Below are 23,774 nucleotides of genomic sequence, written 5' to 3' on the forward strand. Positions count from 1 at the left end.
TTGAGCATGGTGTCCTTGGTCATCACATTAATGGCAGCCCCAAGATCAATCAAAGTGTGTGGGACAATGGTGCCATTGATGTGCACATCTACTACAGGGCTTCCAGGGTCCAAATATTTTGGACATATTACCTGCCCCAACATTAAGTCAGATAGCTGCCAATGACATTAATGGTAGGGGCATCCCTTTTTCTTCTTCCTGGATGCTTGAAGCACTTATCCTTAATCAAATTATTGTAAATGGGAACATCTTTTATTGCTTGGAGAAGGGGGATATTTACACATAGATTTTTCAATTCTCCTAGAAGTTCAAGTTATTTTGGGGTAGGATGGAGTGGTTGGGCTAATCTCTCAGGAAAGGGTGGATTTACTTTAAGGTTGCTTTCCTCTCTTTCTTCCTCAACCTCCCTATGTGGAGAGGGAGGTTGGTTATCTGGGAGAATTCTCCCAGATCTTAGGTTGATCTTTTGGATTTCTACAGCATAAGCTGGGTATGATGTCTCTCCACTGTATACTTGTTGAGCCTGCCTATTGTTTTGGTTCAGATTTGGTTGGGCAGGCATCTGGGGTTTCTTGGGTGAAGCAGAGTGTAGGAGTTGTGGTTGGGTAGGTGGTGGAGGCAATAGAGTTGGAGCATTGTTGTATTGGGGCCTCCACTCCTTGTGTGGGGTATTCCACTGAGGTTGTGGTGGAACATAAGCTTGAAATGACTAGTTGGTTGGCTGGGTGTTATCTCAAAATCAGATCCTGATAGGCTGCTGGTCAGGTTGACTCTAAGTAACTATTTCAAACCTACTTTAGGCTGAGGCTTAGCCTCCTCAACCTGAGAGGGCTCTCTCTGGATGGGTTAATGATTTTGATTAAGCTAAGATGGCTAACTCTTTGTGAAATAACTGAGACAAATATGGATGCTAAAAAAACATTAAACAGGTTTCCATTGGGCCTATGGAGTCAACAACATCTTAATAAACATGGATCTTGACTTTACATAGAAGTCAGGGCATTCAACATTTGAATATTCAAAACACAACTCATATGGAACCACGGTTTATAAATGCATACAGGAAATCAGAGCACAATCAATGAATTCTGAGTGATTATACATTTATACAACTGTAAAAAATTAAGGAAAGGACAAGATCACACATTTTGAACATAGAAATCCTTCATGAGTCCTGAGAAGTAAAGCCAAATTATATTACTGAAACTCTGTCTTTACATAAGCCAAATACAATGCTCTGTCATAAAGTTTTCCAACCTTGATTACATTGCTGTTTCAGCTATATATAGAGTTTTTATTCTAACTGATCGAGATTCCTCCTCCAGCATGAGGGGAATTCGAAAACTACTTCTAATGACACCTATCAACCATTTAACTAACTAATAAATACAACAAAGTGCTGACTGGAGTTTTTTAAGAGATCTAAATCAACTATGACTCTAACTCCATATTACATGCATGATGGATTTAATTAAGATGATTTCGTTCTCTGACATCTGGTTCCCTTCTGGCGGTGGCTGTGATGGATGTTTAATGCTCCATGTTGACCTTGGATGCTGAATCTTCTTAACTGCCCAGAAATATAGGAGACTATCCTTGCTTCTCGGCTTTAGTTTTCCTCAAAATATTCGAATGCAAAGAAGCATGTCTTTATCCTTTAATTACCCAAAATGTAGAAGACTGCCACGTCCTTGATGCGTTGGAAGCTTTTTCCCATGTACCTGTGTGATGACAAAACCTTTCAAAAAGATTTGCTGCTTTGTCAATCATAATTGATCAACTGAATTGTAACATGCAGCTACAGCAGTTTCGTAGCGCGCTACGAAACTGCTGTGTAATTTCAAAAACACAGTCTTCCTTTCATAGCTAAATGATCGCCAGTGTTCATGGCTTAAGCACCTTACTCCCTTGATCGTTTTGAAAATATTTGCTTGCAACTTTTCAAGAAACAGATATTTCTCCTGAGGAAAAGATGCAATGACATCAATAACACCATTGACTGTTCCAAATATAACTGTATGAAGCTGGCTGGTACCTCACTGGCTGATTAATGGATTCATTGCCTGTTTGCCCTTCATCAGTTGCAATAGCATTTCCAGAATGACCAGCTGAATCAGGTGCTCCACCCTTGGATCTCCTTGATTTCGTGGGTTTACCTGCCCCAGAATTTTACGATTGTGCCAACGTAGAGTTTTGGGATGATTGGGCAGGTGCGATTGCATTTAAAAAAAACTACACCAACATGAGCTTGTTACCTATATTACAAACAAATAACTCTAGTAACACTAGAATGAGAAAACTATTCTCAGAAGTTCTCCCATTCATAAGCCAATATTTTATGCCAAAAGGAACTTGAGGTATTACATTAAAATAATACCGTGAACCAAAAAAACTTGTAAAAGAATTTTATGCTTAATGCATGCACTACGAACCATCTGAAGGATTTGCCACACCATGATCTCTGTAAATCTCAAACTCATCAGGACTCCACCGGCATACAAGGTTGAGGTGGAATGTAGCCATTTGAACACCCATTAACTGTAGTATGCGAGATGCTTCGGGTGATATTGGCTCTCCTTCTCGGCAAACTACATGATCTGCTACTAATTCTATCACACCTTTATTTAATCGAACTGGCATCCCCTGCTTCCGCAGAAATGGTTCCATCTCATGCGTGAATTGTTCCAAAGGACCTTCATTCAACTCAACCGTTTCTGTTGCAAGTGATCCAGTCTTTGCAAAATCACGCTCTTCAAAAGTTTCAAAAATCCTCATAACCTCTCCTTTTGGTAGATTGGTAAAGAATAGACCACATTCACCATGTAACATCTCACTAGCTTTATGAATACCGTCCTTGACTTCATCAGCAGCTGTGCGACCCAATGCAATCTGTAATACTTTGTTTGATCCTGGAAAGAACCTGCTGCTACCCTTTAATCGGTCTCTGAGATCTTTGAACTTCACATTCCGCATATTCTCAAATGAGAAAACATATACTGAGATGTAATCCTCCACAGCTTGCCTCACTTGATTCACTATTGATTCCTTACGCTCCCTTCCCTTCTTTTTGGTTTTAGAAAGAGTCACCATTTTGTTGCGCTTAGACTTCGGCATCTTTGATGCTGGGAGTAAATCAGAGCAGAACAAAGGCCAAAGTAGCAAACACGCTTAACAGAATACAGTGTCAGAGCAAGGGTTTATCTTCGAATAGAGTTTTTGTCGCGTTAAATCTCGTTGAAGGTGTTGCTTTGTGCCTTTTAAATGAGAGGCATGTGGAGTACAGTCAAATCCCACCGCATTTAGGCCCTTTCCCAGGCGGTCCAATCCGGGTATTGTTAACATTAATAATATTATGGCCTCTGCTGCTGCGGTGTACCCATGACGGCCACATTTAGACTGCAATTCTCTTGAACCATCATCACGGAGCTCCCATTTGTATAACTGAATCTTTTGATTGATGCCAGCAAGCAACTTTCCATTAAATGAATTCAGGTCGTAAACAGAACCCTTTGTCTCCAATCACCTAGACCGAGTTTCTTCGCTACGAAATCACATGAAACATGTTGCGCTGCGAAAACACCTAAAACTGACTTATGCGCTACGAAATCACTTAAGGAGCTTTGTAGCACATAATAACCTTTGAACAAAGCTGACACATGGAAATTGTGTGAATTATGAGACCAGTGGTGAATGAGTATGCACACTGGACTCCTAAGACTCAGACTCTAAGGCAAACAAAAACTCAAACATAGACTAGCACCGAAGTTTTTTTTTTTTTTTTTTTTACCATCAAACTAATGTGAGCGGTTTTGAAATTAGAATTCTTAAGTGATAACACTGGGAATGATACTGAGATGCATAGGACGAAGGAGGGGATGTAGACTAGGAAGGATGAGTAGGGGGTCCCCAAGAAGGTATAACTGTGGTTTGGTTGGGGTTGTAATATGCATGGGATGACCCTTGCATACCCTACTGGTATGGTCTAGGCCCAGGAGGTCTCCTTTGGTTGATGTAGCAAAGCTGCTCAGTGACCCCTTCAGCTCCTTGATATACAGCTTTGAGTCCGGGTAAAGAAGGGCACTTGTCTGTGGAGTGGTTTTCTTCACAGACCGAGCAAATCTCAATGCAGTTCAATGGAAATTCATTCCTGGGATGCCTCTTGGTGCATCTAGGAAAAAAGATGGCCAAGGCTCTCTTTGCTTCATCTTGCTTCCTCTTGATATTCATGGTGTCCAATTGCAAGGCAAGGGTTTGCAACATCTCACTTTTGAAATCTTCCAACATATTTCCAATTTCACCCTTGATGGATGAGTTGGAAGATGATGTACTGGTTATAGGTTGACTACCCCTACCTTTTTTCCTGGTTGCCCTAGAATGGTTTCTAAAGACAGTCTTGATATCCTCATAGGGTAATTGGTAGATATCTCCTCCTACTAACAAATGTAAGGTATCCAGAAGATCTTCCCTTACTGCTCTGAGCAGGACCAGCTTTAGTGACTCAGGGTCAAGTGTGCACTTGGCCCTTTTGTAACTGAGCTGGAATCTTTCTTCATAGTCTTCTAAGGATTCATCCTAGCCCATGGTCATCCTGAAAATCTCTTCTTTAGTATCCTTTGACCTACAGTAGTCCCTATATTTTTTGTTAAAAGCTTGTTGCATCTAAGCCCAAGTTGTGATGCTATCTCCAGGTAAACCCATGAACCAGCCCAATGTTGCATCCTTGAGGGTAGATGGAAACAATATTTTTTTTTTCCTCATCATCTGTATAGTCATAGGTTCGGCATATAAAAACAAACTCAAATAGGAAAGTGTCATGGCCCTTTGTGGCCAGGGCATGGAAATGAGGTAGAGCAGAGGGGCTTATATTCTTCATCTTAGTGTTCCCATTGGTTTCCCTAATGGGGAAGGCACCCTCAACTCTCTCTCTATTCCCTCTGTCATTTCGGTTTTTAGCCATTGGTTCAGTAGGAATGGGTTCTTCTTCTTCTTCTTCCCCTATAGGTTCTTCAAATATGTCAGGTTGCTCACCTAAAGGTTCCTCCAGTTCATAGCCACCGAAGAAGAGAGAAGGTTGGATGTTGGATGCAGTGGGGGTATTTGGCAAGAATTTTCCTAAATTGTCCCTACTCCTATGAGGCATGAAAGGAAATGTTTTTGAGTTGGTTTTTGGAAGATTTTTTAGCAAGAAAGTACTTTTCAGAAATGAAATTGTTGATTGAATGAAAACTACTGACAGAAAGAAACTACTTGTTGAATTGAGATTCTACTTGTAGAATGGAAAGGAAAGCAAATAATGACAAATGAAAGAAAGGAAGCTACTAGATTACTTTTGCAGAAATAAACTAATGGAAGAAAGTTGAAGACTAGAAATAGAAGAAAAGAAAGCAGTAATCACATTCTACTCTGACACCTCCCCGGCAACGATGCCAAAAAGTGATGAGCGCCAGTATTGTAGCAAGGATGCTGCAACTCCTGGGCTACCAGCTTTACTTATCAACCTGGGGTTCGTACAAACTTGGAGGTGACAATGCTATATGCACAAGTAGAAGTGAAGGTCCTGCCTGTTGTCACTTGTTCATCTGGCAAGAGACCCCAAGGGTTCCAAGCCAAACTTCTATAGAGTTAGAAGAAGCTTGATTCTTTGATGGAAGAAGAGCAAATCTATTCTAAGAGAGCTACTCTACTGCAGTAATGAAGAAAACAACATGTAATGCTAAATCACACCATATCCTAATTAATCATTTAAACAGCTAAACTAAGTAGAATTGCTAAATCAACACTAACCTAATGCTACTATCTAAGTTACAGAAGTAAAGAGCATCAAACCAAACTAATGTGTAAGCAAGGAAACTAAACTAAGTCTATTTTAGCATTTTTGGTGTTTTGGTAAAATCAAGCATGCAATGAGTCAAGCAGAAGAGCAAGCGAAGATAGAAATCAGTGAAAGGAGGACGTAACGAAGCAAAAGTGCATAGGAACCGTTAGATCGATCAACGAACAGTAAAAATGGAAGATGAGCGGCGAAGATCTTATCACAAGATATTACGTGAATAGATGGATGAACAAGACTAACAGGAGATGAATGGCTGAGATCTTATCGTGGGAGGTTAAGTCAAGAGATGGACAAACAGGACTAATCGGAAGATGAATGGCAGAGATCTTATCGCGGGAGGTTAAGTCAAGAGGTGGACGAACAAGACTAATCGGAAGATGAATGGCAGAGATCTTATCGCAGGAGGTTAAGTCAAGAGATGGATGAACAAGACTAATCAAAGGATGAATGGCAGAGATTTTATCACGAGAGGTTAAGTCAATAGATGGACGAACATGACTAATGGGAGATGAATGACAGAGATCTTATTATGGGAGGTTAAGTCAAGAGATGGATGAACATGACTAATCGAAAGATGAGCAGTGGAGATCTTATCGCGGAGATGAAGTGAATAGATGGATGGATCACATCAAGTCACATGGCGACAGAAGGAAAAAAAACGTGTGGAATGATGGAGCAGGTTTCCGTAGGCGGTAAGCAGTTTCTCGCGCGCCCTCAAAGTTGTAAGCTGTATTTCTAAATTTTGCGTGATTAGCCTAAGTGAATGACACGTAGCACGGGAAAATCACTTTTCTCGCATGCTCTCAGGTGGATATAAGTCATGCAAGAATCCACGCGAGATTGCGCAATAGCTGTCAGATCATGGGGGTTTGATCAACGGTGGAGATTGGGAGCGCATAAAGTATTGAGACGACGCGATAGTCATTGGATCAAGCTAGACAGATCGACGGTGGAGATCTGGAGTGCATAAAGTCAAGCGTTGAAATGAATCGAATGGTGATTGGTCAGGTTTATTGTGGATCAGACGGTGATTGGTCAGGTTTATTGTGGATCGGACAATAAGGAGATCTATGGGTATAATCTGAGTAAGACGTGATTTATTGGCTTCCGCTTAAGCATTTTGTGCTGAAGGAAATGAGAATACGAGTGAGATCTATTATAGAAAGAGAGTGATTGAAGACGATAACGATGAAATGAACCAAGTATTGAATCAAGACAACAAACTCCAAAGCTCATGCGATAACTAGAAATCTGAAACACAACCAATCTACTCTACACTGATGTAATGGAAATGCAGCTACTTAAGCAAACGAACAATTAAACCATGAATCTATGCTAGCATACATGTACAATAAAAAGGAGCCTTAGCTACTAGGGTTGGGCCCTAACCCAAGAGTTTCAGCCCTAACCCAAGAGTTTCAACCCTTTGAGTTAACTTAGTGCTGGCTCAAAACAAAACTCATTCTTATTATCAAAACAATGGATTACATCAAAAACTGTCACAAGTCTTGCAGCTTGAAAATAAAGTAGAATTTTACAATCAAAATTCTGAATCCTACTGAGGTCCTAGGCCTCTCTACTTATACGACTGAAGTCTCCAACGAATTCCTTAAAATTAGGGAGGCTCGGCTCCCAAACTCGAGATAACTTGTGCTTTGACTTTCACTTGCTCGGCTGCCTTCTAGTCCTCATGATTTGGCTGGTTGCACTCCGAGCTGATGAAGGAATATTCGAATGGAGGGGTAGTAAATGAGGAGGATTTACCTCCTATAATTCCTCTCCCTTGTCCCATTCGAGTTTTGACCAAGGTCTTTACTAAAATTCCTTGCTTTTATCCTTTAATCCTGTGTTACATGCACATTAGACCACAAAGAAAAATATCCAACTCTAACTCATCTCATAAACAAAATATAATCAAAAGTATGCAATAAGTTGTGAGAATAGTTGGTTTGACTAAGCTAGGAGGTGAATTAAGGCCCATATAATTACCCAATGCTGAGGCTCATCAATCATAACTGTCGATATTCCCTATGTGCGTCCTTATCCCTCGAATACCGTAGTCAATCTACTGTGTGACATATGTCTTCATGGCACCCCATATCCTACATCAACCTTGTGTTGCGTTTCACTTCCTACGTCAACCCTATGTTGCGCTCTGCCTTGTCCTTTTCGTGCCACCCATTCCTATTGTGTGATCCCACTATGCCAAAAAAATTTCAAAAAAAATTATGGGCTCCAACATGGCCTCCACATCATCTAAACCTTCTCCACGCTGTAGACCCTACGACACCATCCTGATCCTTGTCATCCCAGGGGCTTCTCTTGTGTGACCTTCTGTAGGCTTCCAGGATGTAACCTTTGGGCATACGTCATCATGGGCTCTCTCCTAGTCGTCAATCTCTCATGTTAAATCTTGTCCATTCATTACGCTGGCCTTGCGCTAGGTTATGACTTGTGGTCATATGGCTAGTGACTTGGCTTTCCATCCAACCACCATGCGGCCCAATAAACTTATCCAAGCTCGTGGATAAGGTTGAAAGGATAAGCATATGAGATAAGGTCTTTCCTCTACTTTGTTCTATGCGCCATTCATGAAAGGGTTCATCCATGGTTCACCCACAATGGTTTTGTAAATGTCTAGACTCACGCCAGAGTCTAACCATAGCCATTAAAGGCTTATGAAGCACACTTGGATGTTATCCCTCTTGAGCTTTTGATGAGCCCCAAATTTGGTAACTTGTTGGGCTCCTTTGGCCTAATTATCCTTGTTCAGTCCTTGTTCAATCCTTCATTTTTCATAGCTTATGCATTATTTTTCAGTATGTTTATGTCATTTGTACGAATAAGGGTAGTCACTCTTCCTAGGTGGCTAACACGTGCTCATTTCAGGTTTTTTGACACATGTTTGAGCAAAACCGAGCAATCATGGGCTAGAAGACAACCAAGCTTGAGGTGAGGATTCGTAGGGGGGTTGTCTATGGCATTAAATAGCCCTTCCTCGGGATCTTCACCCCCAACTCCGAGCTCCAAAGGCCACCAAAACCGGATCTAGAAGGCAGCCAAGCAGATTTTGGAAGGGGCTATCTACTCACAGTTTGGATAGCCAAGTCCCATAGATCTAGGAGGCCAGCTAGGGCCCTCGTGGTGTATAAATGTTAAGGCCTCAGCCTTCGTAAGGGACTTTTGAAACCATTGCATATTTTGCACTACAGTGCTGTTAGCTTTACTTTGTTCTCTTGTAGCCATTTTGGCATAACTCTTGACTTATGACTATTTTTTGATAATGAGAAGCAGTCCGATTTTATATCAACTCTGAGTTTTCTATAGGAGCCATAGCTCTTTGGGCCCAACCTGAGAGCCTAGGGCTTCCTTTTTGTACTGTTACCTTTCCCTTATGCATCGTTGTTTTCCTTTTATGCATTTGAAACGTATTTCTGTTGGGAAGATTTAGTTGTGTTGGTTAAATAGGTCACTGTTTATGAATAGAATTGCTTCAGATGTTTAAAATAGATTGGTAGGATAATAACAGGAAAAAAAATCCAAGAAAAGGGTCAACAACACTCTCAGTTTCACCTCATCCTTATTGGATCAGGGGCTGGAATTGAAGAAACAGTGCTGCCCCAACAAAAACACTAGTTTGCTTGACCATGCAATCCTTAGTGTACTGTTTTCATTTGCATAAGTTAGTTATGGGTTCAGATCTCTGAAATGTTTCTTTGCATGATTGATGTACATGGTTTTCTTTCCAAATAAAGCTGCCGTTCATTCGTTTTATTGACAATTAGATTAGATTAGATAGGACTTTGATTATTTGTAAGACTTTGTTGATTCGGTTAAATGTACACCGTGCAGGGCATCTCTACCACTCTCTCATCCGCCTAAGCTTCATCAGAGCCAGCTGTTCCATCTCCTAGCTAGGTTCCTTGTCTCACACCTGTCCTTTTGCCCACGTAACCCTACCTTCTTGCTCCATCATTGTCTTAGCCTTCTTTAAGCCAAGTCAGCCTTCTACGCCCTCTCACCACTCCATCCACCAGTCCCTGGGTCACTCCAGGCCCCTATCCTACCTCCCTATCCATTCATGCATCTTCCCTCACTCACCCATCCTCTAAAATCCACTTTTTAAACATCCTGTAGAAATTTCTGAACATCCTGTAGAAATCTCTGAACATCCTGTAGAACCCCTGCAGACTTTCTGTAGAAGCTCACAAATGAGGTTTCTTGATAGCCAAACTTTGTGAAACTCTACGGAAGGGTGTTAGGGACTCCTTAGACCCTCCCTGAACCTTCCCAACCTTTTCCAAGCATTTCTCCTCCTTGATCCACCCCTGCACAGTAAAAAGCCAGTTAAAAGCACATGCATGATAATTCTAATAACTTATTCAAAAATACAAAAAGATGTTTTCTTTAGGTAGAGGTAGTCTAGACACATGTATTTTACCTTCATAGAAGTAATGGCATCCCTTCTAATAGTTTGCATTCTCTCCTTTACATCAGTAGGACTAGCTGGTAGAATTAGGGTTTGCTAGGGTTTGCGTTACTTTTTGGCTTTCAGTTTCTTTTCGCAAGTAGATTAGCTTCCTTTGAGTTAGCTTTCATCCATCAGTTAAAAAAATTATTTTAAGAGCTCATAGAAGTTGGCTTAAGCCCCTAGCGGACTTGTGCCAGCTGACCAAGTGACAGCTACGCAAGAGCTAGTACTTGTGCATACAACACCGTCGCTTCCAAGTTTGTTACGAACTACCGGGTTGATAAAAGTAAAGAAGGGAGTCCCAGGAGTTGCAGCATTATTGCTGCAATACTGGAGCCCACCATATTTTTGGCGCCGTTGCCGGGGAAGCGTCAGAGTATTGGTGATTGTTGCTTTTCTTCTATTTTCTCCTACAACCTTCTGCTAAGTAGTTTATTTCATTTCATTTCTGCAAAAGTAGAGTAGATATTCCCTGCTTTCATAGATTAGCATTTCAATTCCGCAATTTCAATTCTGCAAGCGTAGATTAGCGTTTCAATTCAGCAAGCGTAGACTAGCATTTAATTTCTGCATTTTCATTTGAGAAAGATAGATTAGTCCTTTCATGCTTTCATTTCAATTCCACATTTTCATTTCAGCAAGATAGTTAGTTGCAGTTCAATCTATTTTAGTTTTGCAGGTACTAGAAGAAAAAAAACAAAAGAAATCAAAAGTCTTTCCATTTCATGCCTCGTAGGAACAGAGATAAAACCGACAAATTCTTACCCAACACCCCCACCACATCACTGAGTCAACCTTCTCTCTTCTCTGGTGACAGTGAGCTAGAAGAACCTATATGTGAACCTCTTGAGATATACTAAGATCCTATAATAGAAGGAGAGTTAGAAAACACTCCACCTGAAGCCATGGCTGAAAACCAAAATAGTAGAAGAGAAGATGAGAGAATAGAAGGTGCCTTTCCCATCCGAGAGACCAATGGAGACATGAAAATGAAAAACATAAGCCCCTCCGCTTTACCTCACTTCCATGGATTGACTACTGAAGACCCTGATACCTTCCTGTTTGAGTTTGCTGTCCTTTGTCGAACTTATGAATATGCTAAGGATGAGAAAAAGTTGAAACTCTTTCCCTCTACCCTCAAGGACGCAGCATTACGCTGGTTCATGGGGTTACTTGGAAACAGTATCACCACTTGGGCTCAGATGCAGCAAGCTTTCAATGCCAAATACCGGGACTACTATAGATCCAAGGAAACTAAGGGAGAAATCTTCCGGATGACCATGGGAAGCGATGAATCTTTAGAAGACTACGAGGAAAGGTTCCAACTCAGTTATAAACGGGCCAGGTGCACACTTGACCTGGAATCTCTGAAGCTGGTTCTGCTCCGAGGAGTCCCTGAAGACCTTCTAGACACCCTTAACATGCTGACTGGAGGAGACATCTACCAACTACCTTATGAGGACATAAAGACCGTGTTTAGAAACCATTCTAGGGCGGCCCGGAAGAGAGGTAGGGGGAATCATCTTTCAGATAGTACCACCTTCTCCAAGCATGAGTTTGCTAACCAGATGGAAGACCTCAAGAGTGAGATGAGACAGACTATTTCCATGCAACTTGATACCTTCTGAATTCAGTAAAAGAAAGAAGAAGCTGAGAGGGCTTTGGCCATTTTTTGTCCTAGATGCACGAGGAAGCATCCCAAGAATGAGTGCCCATTGTACTCAGTAGAGGTATGTTTCATTTGTGAGGAAGACCACCCCACCAAACAATGCCCTACCTTGCCTGGATTTAAAGCCATGTATCTAGGGGCTGAGGTGGCTACTGAACCTCTCTACTTCCTCAACCAGAGGAGGCCACATGGACCTAGACCTTACCAGCAGGGGATGCAAGGGACATCCCAAGCTTATTATAACCCCAACCAATCCGCTCATATACCTTCTTGGGGCCCCCCTGCTCATCCTTCCTGGTCCACACCTCCTCCGTGGTCTTATCCATCTCCATACCATACTCAACCTCCTTCTCATTCGTTTCACTCACATGCCTAGCCACAACCTCAGTGGAATGCACCTCAACCGGGGTGGAGGCCCCAGTACAACACTCCTCCCGCCATTTTGCCTCCACCACCGGCTCAACCACAACCATTACCTCCTGCTCCTCCAAGACAACCCTAGATGCCTGCTCAACCGAACCCGAACCCCAACAACAGACAGGCCCAACAGGTATATACTGGGGAGACAACATGCCCTACCTATGCTGTGGAGATCCAGGAGATCAACCTGCGATCTGGGAAGGTCCTTCCAGAGCGCCAACCTCCTCCCCTAGAGGAGGAGGAAGAGAAACAGGAAAGTGAACCCTAAGCCATTCCACCCTTTCCTGAGCGACTCACAGTAACCACACAACCCAACCCAAAAGAGAATGAGCTTCTGGGAGAACTCAAGCAGTTGTGTGTGAAAATACCACTTCTCCATGCCATAAAAAATGTACCAATATACAACAAATTGATTAAGGAGAAGTGTTTCAGGCACCCAGGCAAGCGAAAGAGAGATGCCTCAACCATCAATGTCATAGGACAACTGTCCGATCTCATGTTGGGGCAAGTAATCTGTCCAAAGTATTTGGACCCTGGGAGTCCTGTAGTTGATGTCCACATCAATGGCACCATCATACCCCACACCTTGATTGATCTAGGGGCTGCCATTAATGTGATGACCAGGGACACCATGCTTAAGCTCAACCTTCAGAGTTCCTTAAGGAAGACCTCGACAGTGCTGCAATTGGCAGGCCGCTCCACCGTGACTCCTGAAGGGATTGTGGAAGATGTCTTGGTCTCTGTTGACTCCTAGGAGTACCCAACGGACTTTTTGGTCCTTCAGCCAAAGGAAAAACTCACGGGATATCCCCTCATTTTGGGAAGGCCTTGGCTGGCTACTGTGGATACTTACATCAGTTGTCGAGTAGGAAGCATGACCATAAAAAATGTGCCTATGTCCAAATAGTTGGTCCTATACCCTCCTACCCAACCTCTGCTATAACATGACTTACCCCTCTGGTTGGAAGAAGGAGAAGAGGATGAGGTCTAATCTGCACCATTATGCACAGTAGAGGTCACCAGGGGAGGTCCTCAAACCGAGGATGATTTGATTGAGAACTTAATCCAAAATCCTCCCCCTGGTGCACTATCCTTGGAAGAGTTGGTGGAAGATACCCAAGCCAATGCTTTAGTGGACCTATGTGCGATTGATCCGACCACTCCTAGAGTTAAGAATGTGGAGTTTGGCCCTGAAAGAACTTTAAAGATCAGCTCCTCTCTCTCCCCCTCTTAGGAAAAGGAGCTATGTAGCCTCTTGACCCACCATTTGGAGGCTTTTGCCTGGAGCTACAAGGAAATGAAAGGAATCCATCCCTCGGTCTATACCCATCATATTTACATTAAGGAGGACTGCAAACCAGTCAGGCAACCTCAGAGGAGAATGAATCCAGCCCTTAAGGACATTGTTAAAGAAGAAGTGAAAAAATTGTTGGATGCAGGATTCACCTACCCCATATCGGACATCGAATGGGTTTCCCCTCTGGTGTTGGTACCCAAGAAAAATGGGAAGTGGAGAATCTGTGTGGACTACAGAGAATTGAACAAAGCCACCAAGAAAGACCACTTCCCTCTGCCTTTCATATATCAAGTGTTGGATGGACTGGCAGGAAAGTAGTTTTTCTCTTTCATAGATGGGTTCAGCGGGTATAATCAGATCCAAATCAGCCTGGAGGACCAAGATAAGACCACCTTCACTTGTCCATGGGGTACCTTTGCCTATCGAGTCCTTCCGTTTGGGCTATGCAATGCCCCTGCCACTTTCCAGAGAGCTGTATTGAGCATATTTTCCGAGTTGGTTCATGATTCGGTGGAAATCTATATGGATGACTTTACTCCTTACGGGTCTAGCTTCCAAGAAGCCTTGTCCAACCTGGGAAAATTTTTAAGCAAGTTCATTGAGATGAACCTGTCCCTCAGCCCTGAAAAATGTGAATTCCTGATGACTGAAGGGACTGTGTTAGGTCATACCATTTCTCGCCAAGGATTACATGTGGATCCTAATAAAATTGCTATCATAAAAAAGGTTCCACCTCCTCAGAAGGTAAGAGATGTTCAGAGTTTCTTAGGCTTAGCAGGATATTATAGAAGATTCATTAAAGACTTCAGTAAGCTAGCCTTGCCATTGTTTGGCCTCTTAGCAAAAGATGTTGAGTTTAAATGGACGGACGACTGTCAGAGGGCTCTGAATGAATTAAAGGATAAGTTGGTGTCCGCCCCAATTTTGAGAGGCCCAAACTGGGCCCTACCTTTCCACATCCACACTGATGCCTCGAACAAAGCCATAGGGGCAACCTTAGGAAAAGTTGAAGAAAAACTTCCATATGTCATATACTTTGTCAGTAAAAACTTATCCAAGGTAGAAATGAATTATACTGTAACTGAGAAAGAGTTCCTGGCCGTGGTCCATTCCCTGAACAAGTTCCGACACTACATCACTGGCTATCAAACATTTGTACATACTGATCATGCTGAAATTAGATATTTAATGAATAAGCCTGATGTGAATGCTCGTATTATTAGATGGTTACTTTTGTTGCAGCAGTTTGATTTGACTATCGTTGACAAACCAGGTAAAGAAAATGTTTTTGCTGACTTCTTGTTTAGATTGGATTTGCCTGCAGGTGAAGAAGGAACAGTGGATGACTAGATGCCAGATGAACATCTATTTCCTATCTCAGTACTGTCTCCGTGGTTTGCTGATATAGAAAACTATTTGGTCTCAGTACAGTTCCATTCACATCTATCCTCAAAGGAGAAGAGCAGAATCGTGAGGAAGAGTGCCTCATTCACTTGGATCGAGGGCAACCTGTTCAAACTTGGCCCCGATCAGATCTTAAGGCGTTGTGTAAGGGAGGAGGAAGTATTTGGCATCCTCCTAACCTGTCACGATGGGCCTTGTGGAGGACATTTTGCAGCCAAGAGGACTGCCTTCAAAATCCTATAGGCAGGCTACTATTAGCCCACTCTTCATCAAGATGTCAGAAGATATATCAGCCAATGTGACCGATGCCAAAGGATGGGGAAACCGACTCCAAGGGACGAAATGCCTCTCCAACCTCAAGTGATTCTTGAGCCATTTGAGAAATGGGGTATGGATTTTGTGGGTCCTATCAACCCTCCTTCAAGGCAAAGGTCTTACATCATTGTGTGCACAGACTATCTGACAAAGTGGGCGGAAACCAAGGCAATCAAAGCAGCAACAAAAGAAAAGGTGGCTGAGTTTTTAAGAGAAAACATCTTCTACAAATTTGGCTACCCAAGAGAGTTAGTCACCGATCAAGGAAGCCAGTTCACCTCCAACTTAATTAAAGACTTGCTCGCTCATCACAAGATCAAGCATAGGACTTCCACCCCATATCATCCTCAAGCAAATGGGCAGGTGGAAGTCACCGATAGAGCATCAGAAGGGATTTTGACTAAGGTGGTGAGTAGCAGCAGAAAGGATTGGGCAAATTGCTTGGTTGAGGCCACTTGGGCCTACAACACCACTTGGAAGACCACAACCAGTTTCACACCTTATGAGCTGGTCTATGGGAAGAGAGCTTTGCTGTCAATCGAGTTTGAGTACAACATATTGAGGATGGCAGCTCAACTAGACCTAGATCTCAGCCATACTCAACAAGAATGGTTATTGCAGCTGAATGGGTTAGATGAACACCGAATGCAGGCCCTCCTCCACTCAGAAGTGGTTCAACTTCAGAGGAAGATATGGCATGACCGACACCTCAATTCCTGCCGAGAGATTGGGCGCTGTTGTATGATTCCAGACATAAGGATTTCAAGGGGAAGCTGAGGACAAGATGGCTAGGACCATATGTAGTGGAGAAGTGTGATGACAATGGTTCTGTCCTTATCCGGACCATTGATGAAGAAGCCATCCCCATGCTCGTCAATGGGCATCGACTAAAGATCTACAGGAAACCTCTTTCGAGGCAAGAGTTCATCAAAACTGTGCAAAAATCAGTGCTGGTCATAGAGAATGGTTCTACCTCTGTTTTTGGCACACCCTGAGCATCATTATATATATATATATATAAAAAAAAAAAAAAAAAAAAAGAAAGAAAAGAAAAAGTTTAATCTCTGGAAATTGTTGCAGGTTGCAGGAACACAATGCAGAAAGGAGGCCTCTCAACTCAAGGACAAGGGTCCCTACCAAGCTACCAAGCAACCTCACATACACTGCCTCCATGAACACTCATTTTTTTCAAGGTTTGGACGCAATCTAGTCATGGTTTAGCCTTCTACAGGAAGCTATAGGACTTTCTACAGGAAGTTCTATATTTCTACAGAAAACATCCTGTAGAGCCTTTGGGTGGGCCAGGATCGATTTTGGAGAAGGATTTGAAGCTTGAAGTCCGTTGAGGAGGCATGCAACCACTCTTTTCTTCCATCCTCCACTTGTTTCACCTCCTTTCACCACCATTGCTGCCATCTGGTCGAATATACCTGCATAGTCATACCAGAACCCTGTTTTCTCAGATAATTTTTTTTTTTTTTAAAGTGGGAAATAAAGCATGTAGAGGCTCACACACTTTACCTGTCAAGGCAACCTCAGGACCCTGCACCTGTGAACGCGACTCATTTCTTTCAACATGCACCCCAGGAGGAGAAACAACTGCAGGATGTCCTACAGGAATCCTGTAGCAGCTGATTCGGCTGGAGCACATACCATGGAGACACCAGCAGCTCATGAAGCCGGTGCATGCAGCATTCACCACCAGGAAATCGGGTCTCAAGGTCTCGTAGCTAGCAACAACCAATGAAGAGGAGCTCCAGCATCCGTGCACGAAGCAACAACAAGCAGATCCAACATTCCTCGTCCCGAAACCTGAAAAAACCACGTCCACGGCCGCACAAGTAAGTGCCTAACCTTATTTCATTAGATTACATAAGCTATACTCTAAATGTGCATGACTGTGAGAATGGACGGATTGAACAAGTCTGGTAGCCATTCAACAGGCCACCACAACTAGTCAGATGGCCTCGTAGGATCCGAATGGGCTTGGTTATGTCGAAAAGACGGGCAATTGACACGTGGGAAGTGTCCAGTCGGGGAGAAGCGGCAGTATGACAGGAATGGCGGCGGTGAATGCAGAGGGAAGAATTCGGTGGTCAGGCACACGCCGAGGAATGATGGCTGTGACATCAGCCAATGGATCGACCGGGACAGCTCACCCCCGTGCCATGAATTCCGCAGAAATTCAAAATCGGTCGGTTGAATAACTTATGATACACTGCAGTCATTTACACTCACAACCGTTTTGCAGCCGAGTACGTGTCCTCCTCCTCTGCAAGTTGTTAGCCCGAGTTCTCGGTCTGTTCCAACGTCCTATTGTTGCTCAGACTCATCTAGAACCATCGTAATGTCCTCCAGAAGCCGTGCACGATTTCTACAGGAAGCTGCGCTACAGGGAGCCCGACATTACGAAGAAGCTTGGACTGTTCATGTCGAGGGTGGCAATTCTCAGTGAGGTAGGCCTGAACATAACTTTCCCATGAAAATAATTCAAAAGGTGGTGAATTCGATGTGTTGAGGGGGTAGGGAAAATGTGAATGCAAGTCTGTCTATGAATTCAAAGTCGTTTTCTTATCGCTGCATTAAATTGTCTTCGTAGTCTGCATGCGAGATTTTCTCCAGGGTCTTGAATTAAAAACCCTCCTGTAGAAAAATCGAGACACTATCAAGGCTCACCGGTGAAAGATCGTGAACTTTATATGACTGTGTGCATAACGGAGACGTAGCTCTGCACTCTGTGTAGAGAAATCCCGAAGTCCTCCTTCTGTACACGAGTAGGCAAGTTCAGAACAACAAAAACAGAGTTTTTTACCATGCCGGGAGGGTTCATTAGAAAAGAACCTTCGGACTCCAAGAAATTACGGGAAACCCCTGAGGTGGTGGACTTGTTTTCCCGTGCACACTGGATGTCATTCTGTGACAAGCTTCAAGGTCACGATGACGAAATTACAGAAGAATTCCTAAGGTCCTTGAAGCCGAAGTCAAAGACATTGGCCGTTGTCAACTTCAGAGGATTGACCCTCAGACTCACCCCACAGCTCATTAGCAGAGTAACTGATCTACCGATGGGGGTACCCTGGGATGTGAGGGTGGCGATTAAAGCAATGAAAGACGAGGAGCTGGACTAGTTGCTCAGAGGATGAGCAACCCTTTTAGCAGGGGGGTGATGATGAGCTCCAAATTTGGTACTTGTTGGGCTCATTTGGCCTAATTATCCTTGTTCAGTCCTTGCTCAATCCTTCATTTTTCATAGCTTATGCATTATTTTTCAGTATGTTTATGTCATTTGTACGAATAAGGGTAGTCACTCTTCCTAGGTGGCTGACACGTGCTCATTTCAGGTTTTTGACACATGTTGGAGCAAAACCGAGCAATCATGGGCTAGAAGATAGCCAAGCTTGAGGTGAGGATTTGTAGGGGGGTTGTCTATGGCATTAAATAGCCCTTCCTCGGGATCTTCACCCCCAACTCCAAGCTCCAAAGGCCACCAAAACCGGATCTAGAAGGCAACCAAGCAGATTTTGGAAGGGGTTGTCTACTCACAGTTTGGACAACCAAGTCCCATAGATCTAGGAGGCCAGCTAGGGCCCTCGTGGTGTATAAATGTTAAGGCCTCAACCTTCGTAAGGGACTTTTGAAACCATTGCATATTTTGCACTACAGTGCTGTTAGCTTTACTTTGTTCTCTTGTAGCCATTTTGGCATAACTCTTGACTTATGACTATTTTTTGATGATGAGAAGGAGTTCGATTTTATATCAACTCTGAGTTTTCTATAGGAGCCATAGCTCTCAGGGTTGGGCCCAACTTGAGAGCCTAGGGCTTCCTTTTTGTACTGTTACCTTTCCCTTATGCATCATTGTTTTCCTTTTATGCATTTGAAACGTATTTCTGTTGGGCAAATTTAGTTGTGTTGGTTAAATAGGTCACTGTTTATGAATATAATTGCTTCAGATGTTTAAAATAGATTGGTAGGATAATAACAGGAAAAAAACTCCAAGAAAAGGGTCAACAACACTCTCAGTTTCACCTCATCCTTATTGGATCAGGGGCTGGAATTGAAGAAACAATGCTGCCCCAACAAAAACACTAGTTTGCCTGACCATGCAATCCTTAGTGTACTGTTTTCATTTGCATAAGTTAGTTATGGGTTCAGATCTCTGAAATGTTTCTTTGCATGATTGATGTACATGGTTTTCTTTCCAAATAAAGCTACTTTTCATTCGTTTTATTAATAGTTAGATTAGATTAGCTAGGACTTTGATTATTTGTAAGACTTTGTTGATTCGGTTAAATGTACACCATCCAGGGCATCTCTACCACTCTCTCATCCACCTAAGCTTCATCAGAGCCAGCTGTTCCATCTCCTAGCTAGGTTCCTTGTCTCACACCTGTCCTTTTGCCCACGTAACCCTACCTTCTTGCTCCATCATTGTCTTAGTCTCCTTTAAGCCAAGTCAGCCTTCTACACCCTCTCTCCACTCCATCCACCAGTCCCTGGGTCACTCCAGGCCCCTATCCTACCTCCCTATCCATTCATGCATCTTCCCTCACTCACCCATCCTCTAAAATCCACTTTTTAAACATCCTGTAGAAATGTTAAATTGAGACTTCTGTGATCCATAACAGTTGTAAGAAGAGCTTCGACGTAAATCACATATAGAAAGAGATCTTTGTCGATGCGTTTCGAGCCAACAAGTGTGGTTCATCGTCAGGACAAGTTGAAGAAACAAATCCAGCTTTGCAAGTTAAATAGTCTGAGCAGGGCCTCCAACAGCTATCTAGATCAACGACTAGATTTGACCAAGGGACAGTCAAAAAGTCAAATTGATTATTTAGAGGAAGATAGTTAATGACCATACCTATAAATATATAGAAGAAATGATATTAGAAGGGGGTTACATTATTAATTTAATAATTAAAATTTTTTATTAAATGGGAAATAGTTATAATGGAGACCTAACATTTATATACCTAAGGTAAATGTAAGTTGATAGTTAAAAAAGCAATTAAATAAATAATAATAATAAATATTCGTTAGTAGATAAATAAATAGATTAAAGAAATAATAAAAACATAAATAAAAATAATATATATTCGTTAATATATAAATTGTAAAATAACACTATATAAAAATTAGTTACGAAAAATTAGATAGAAATAACAATAATAATATAATTAAATAAATTAAGATATAAAATAATATAGATTAGTTATGAAAGAAATAATAAAATATATATTCGTTAATAACTATATAAAATAACGGCTAAGGACGGTTATCTCTCCCACTCTGTGTCCCGGAAGAAAACACATACTGAGCAGTATCTGCATGCCGATTCCCATCATTTACCTGCTCAGAAGATAGGTGTCCTTAACACCCTCACTACTCGAGCCCTCAGGATTTCTGATAATAAGAGCTTTGATAAGGAGAGATCCCATCTCCTTGATGTCTTTGTGGAGAATGGATATAGTAGACGCCTAGGTCAGAAGGCTTTCCTTTAAAAAGCATCTAGGAATGCAGCTATTAAAAAAGAACCTAAGGAACGCCGAATAGGGGTCCACCTTCCCTATGTCCAAGGAACCACGGACAAGATTGCTCGGATCTTTAAGAGGTATGATATTCCCTCTTCTTTTAGACCCCTCAACACGATTCGTAATTCCCTCCGATCTGTGAAAGATCCCGTTAACCCCAAGGACATGAAGGGTGTCTACTTGATCCCTTACTCTTGTGGGACCCCCTACATCGGGGAAACGGGGCGCTCCATCCATCAGAGGATCAGCGAACATGCAGCTGACCTAAGACATGGGAGAACCAATTCTTCAGTGTTAGCAGAGCATGTGGTGAAGACCAAGCATCATGTTTGTATTGAGGAGGCTAAGGTTGTTGCCAAGGTTTCCCAGTTCCATCATCGTAAACTCAGGGAAGCTATTGAGATTGAAAGAAGACCTAACAATCTTAATAGAGATGACGGCTGGAAGATCAGTAGGTGTTGGATCCCTGCCCTTTCATCTTAGTTCGCGCCTCCCCCCCCCTTCATCTTTTTCGCTTTCGTCGTTCCCCTGGAGCCTTCCTGTCTCCTTTAGTTTATCCTTCTTGCTCTGGTCTCTTTCCGGTCCTTCTCCTTCTAAGTTGTATCGTTCCTTTCCCGCCTTTACCAAGTTGATATTGGTATTCATAATCTTAACAATTTTTTATTTACTCATTATTATTTTTATTTTTTATCTATTTGATATGATTTTTATGTATATTTTTAGGTATTTATCTATTAACGAAAATATATTAATAATATCAGTATTATTTATTTGCTTATTATTTTTTGAGTCGTCCCCCCCTTTTCCCTGTTTGATATTGGTACTTATATTATTAACAAATATATATTTACTTAGTTTTATTATTAGTATCTTTATATATATATATATATATTTTATTTATCTATTAACGAATACATATTATTATTATTATTATTTTATTTTATTTTTTAAAGTTATTTATTTATTTATTTATTTTTATTTTATTTTATTTTATTTTTATTTTTATTTTTTTTCCGTAACTAACCTTTATATATTGTTATTATTTTATATAGTTATTAACGAATATATATTTTACTATTTCTTTCATAACTAATTTATATTATTTTATATCTTAATTTATTTAATTATATTATTATTGTTATTTCTATCTAATTTTTCGTAACTAACTTTTATATAGTGTTATTTTACAATTTATATATTAACGAATATATATTATTTTTATTTATGTTTTTATTATTTCTTTAATCTATTTATTTATCTACTAACGAATATTTATTATTATTATTTATTTAATTGCTTTTTTAACTATCAACTTACATTTACCTTAGGTATATAAATGTTAGGTCTCCATTATAACTATTTCCCATTTAATTTTTAATTATTAAATTAATAATGTAACCCCCTTCTAATATCATTTCTTCTATATATTTATAGGTATGGTCATTAACTATCTTCCTCTAAATAATCAATTTGACTTTTTGACTGTCCCTTGGTCAAATCTAGCCGTTGATCTAGATAGCTGTTGGAGGCCCTGCTCAGACTATTTAACTTGCAAAGCTGGATCTGTTTCTTCAACTTGTCCTGACGATGAGCCACACTTGTTGGCTCGAAACGCGTCGACAAAGATCTCTTTCTATATGTGATTTACGGCGAAGCTCTTCTTACATCCTGTAGAAATTTCTGAACATCCTGTAGAAATCTCTGAACATCCTGTAGAACCCCTGCAGACTTTCTGTAGAAGCTCACAAATGAGGTTTCTTGATAGCCAAACTTTGTGAAACTCTCCGGAAGGGTGTTAGGGACTCCTTAGACCCTCTCTGAACCTTCCCAACCTTTTCCAAGCATTTCTCCTCCTTGATCCACCCCTGCACAGTAAAAAACCAGTTAAAAGCACATGCATGATAATTCTAATAACTTATTCAAAAATACAGAAAGATGTTTTCTTCAGGTAGAGGTAGTCTAGACACATGTATTTTACCTTCATAGAAGTAATGGCATCCCTTCCAGTAGTTTGCATTCTCTCCTTTGCATCAGTAGGACTAGCTGGTAGAATTAGGGTTTGCGTTACCTTTTGGCTTTCAGTTTCTTTCCGCAAGTAGATTAGCTTCCTTTGAGTTAGCTTTCATCCATCAGTTAAAAAGCTTCTTCTAAGAGCTCATAGAAGTTCGCTTAAGCCCCTAACGGACTTGTGCCAGCTGACCAAGTGACAACTGCGGCAAGAGCTAGTACTTGTGCATACAACACCGTCGCTTCCAAGTTTGTTACGAACTACCGGGTTGATAAAAGTAAAGAAGGGAGTCCAAGGAGTTGCAGCATTATTGCTGCAATACTGGAGCCCACCAGCTTTCCACAAGAACACCATTTCAGGTTTCTTGATGACAAAAATACAAGGCATGGTTCATGGAATTGACCATCCAACCTCTCATAGATCTGTGGTCCCTTGGGTCCTTAATATCTTACAAGGGATGAACAAATCTCGTCTTAGAGATCCACAGGTCTCTTTCAATAAATAAATTAGCATAACAAGCTCATAAAAACAATCAAAGAACCTACGATGCTGAGAAGACCACAAGGAGACCATCATTCCACGAGTAAACATGAGTCTCCCCTTTATGGCTCGATTTCAGGCGGAAACCATAAATATAGGCACATAAGCAACAATAAAACAAGCTTGTACGCTTTTCATTCATATGGACAGGAATTTTGGGCATGGGTTGCACATATGATCATCATATACCCCTTGCTATAGGCTTGAAGCCTCATGAAGAGCCTCTAATGCTCATACCACACACAACAATTTTACCAAGCATGTATTGCACCCACCCAGGTGGTTA

The 23,774-nt window shown here is 41.5% G+C and overlaps 1 pseudogene; it reads right to left on the reverse strand.

Moving 5' to 3' along the window:
- Positions 1-2,310: 2,310 nt before the first annotated feature.
- LOC149172498 (uncharacterized) lies at positions 2,311-3,276 on the reverse strand (annotated as a pseudogene).
- Between the last annotated feature and the right edge of the window lie 20,498 nt (positions 3,277-23,774).

The sequence above is a fragment of the Pinus tabuliformis genome, chromosome 4_2 (genome assembly GCF_031772625.1).
Source record: "Pinus tabuliformis cultivar Carrire ecotype Pingquan chromosome 4_2, CPIR1, whole genome shotgun sequence".
In the NCBI taxonomy this organism is placed as follows: Eukaryota; Viridiplantae; Streptophyta; class Pinopsida; order Pinales; family Pinaceae; genus Pinus; species Pinus tabuliformis.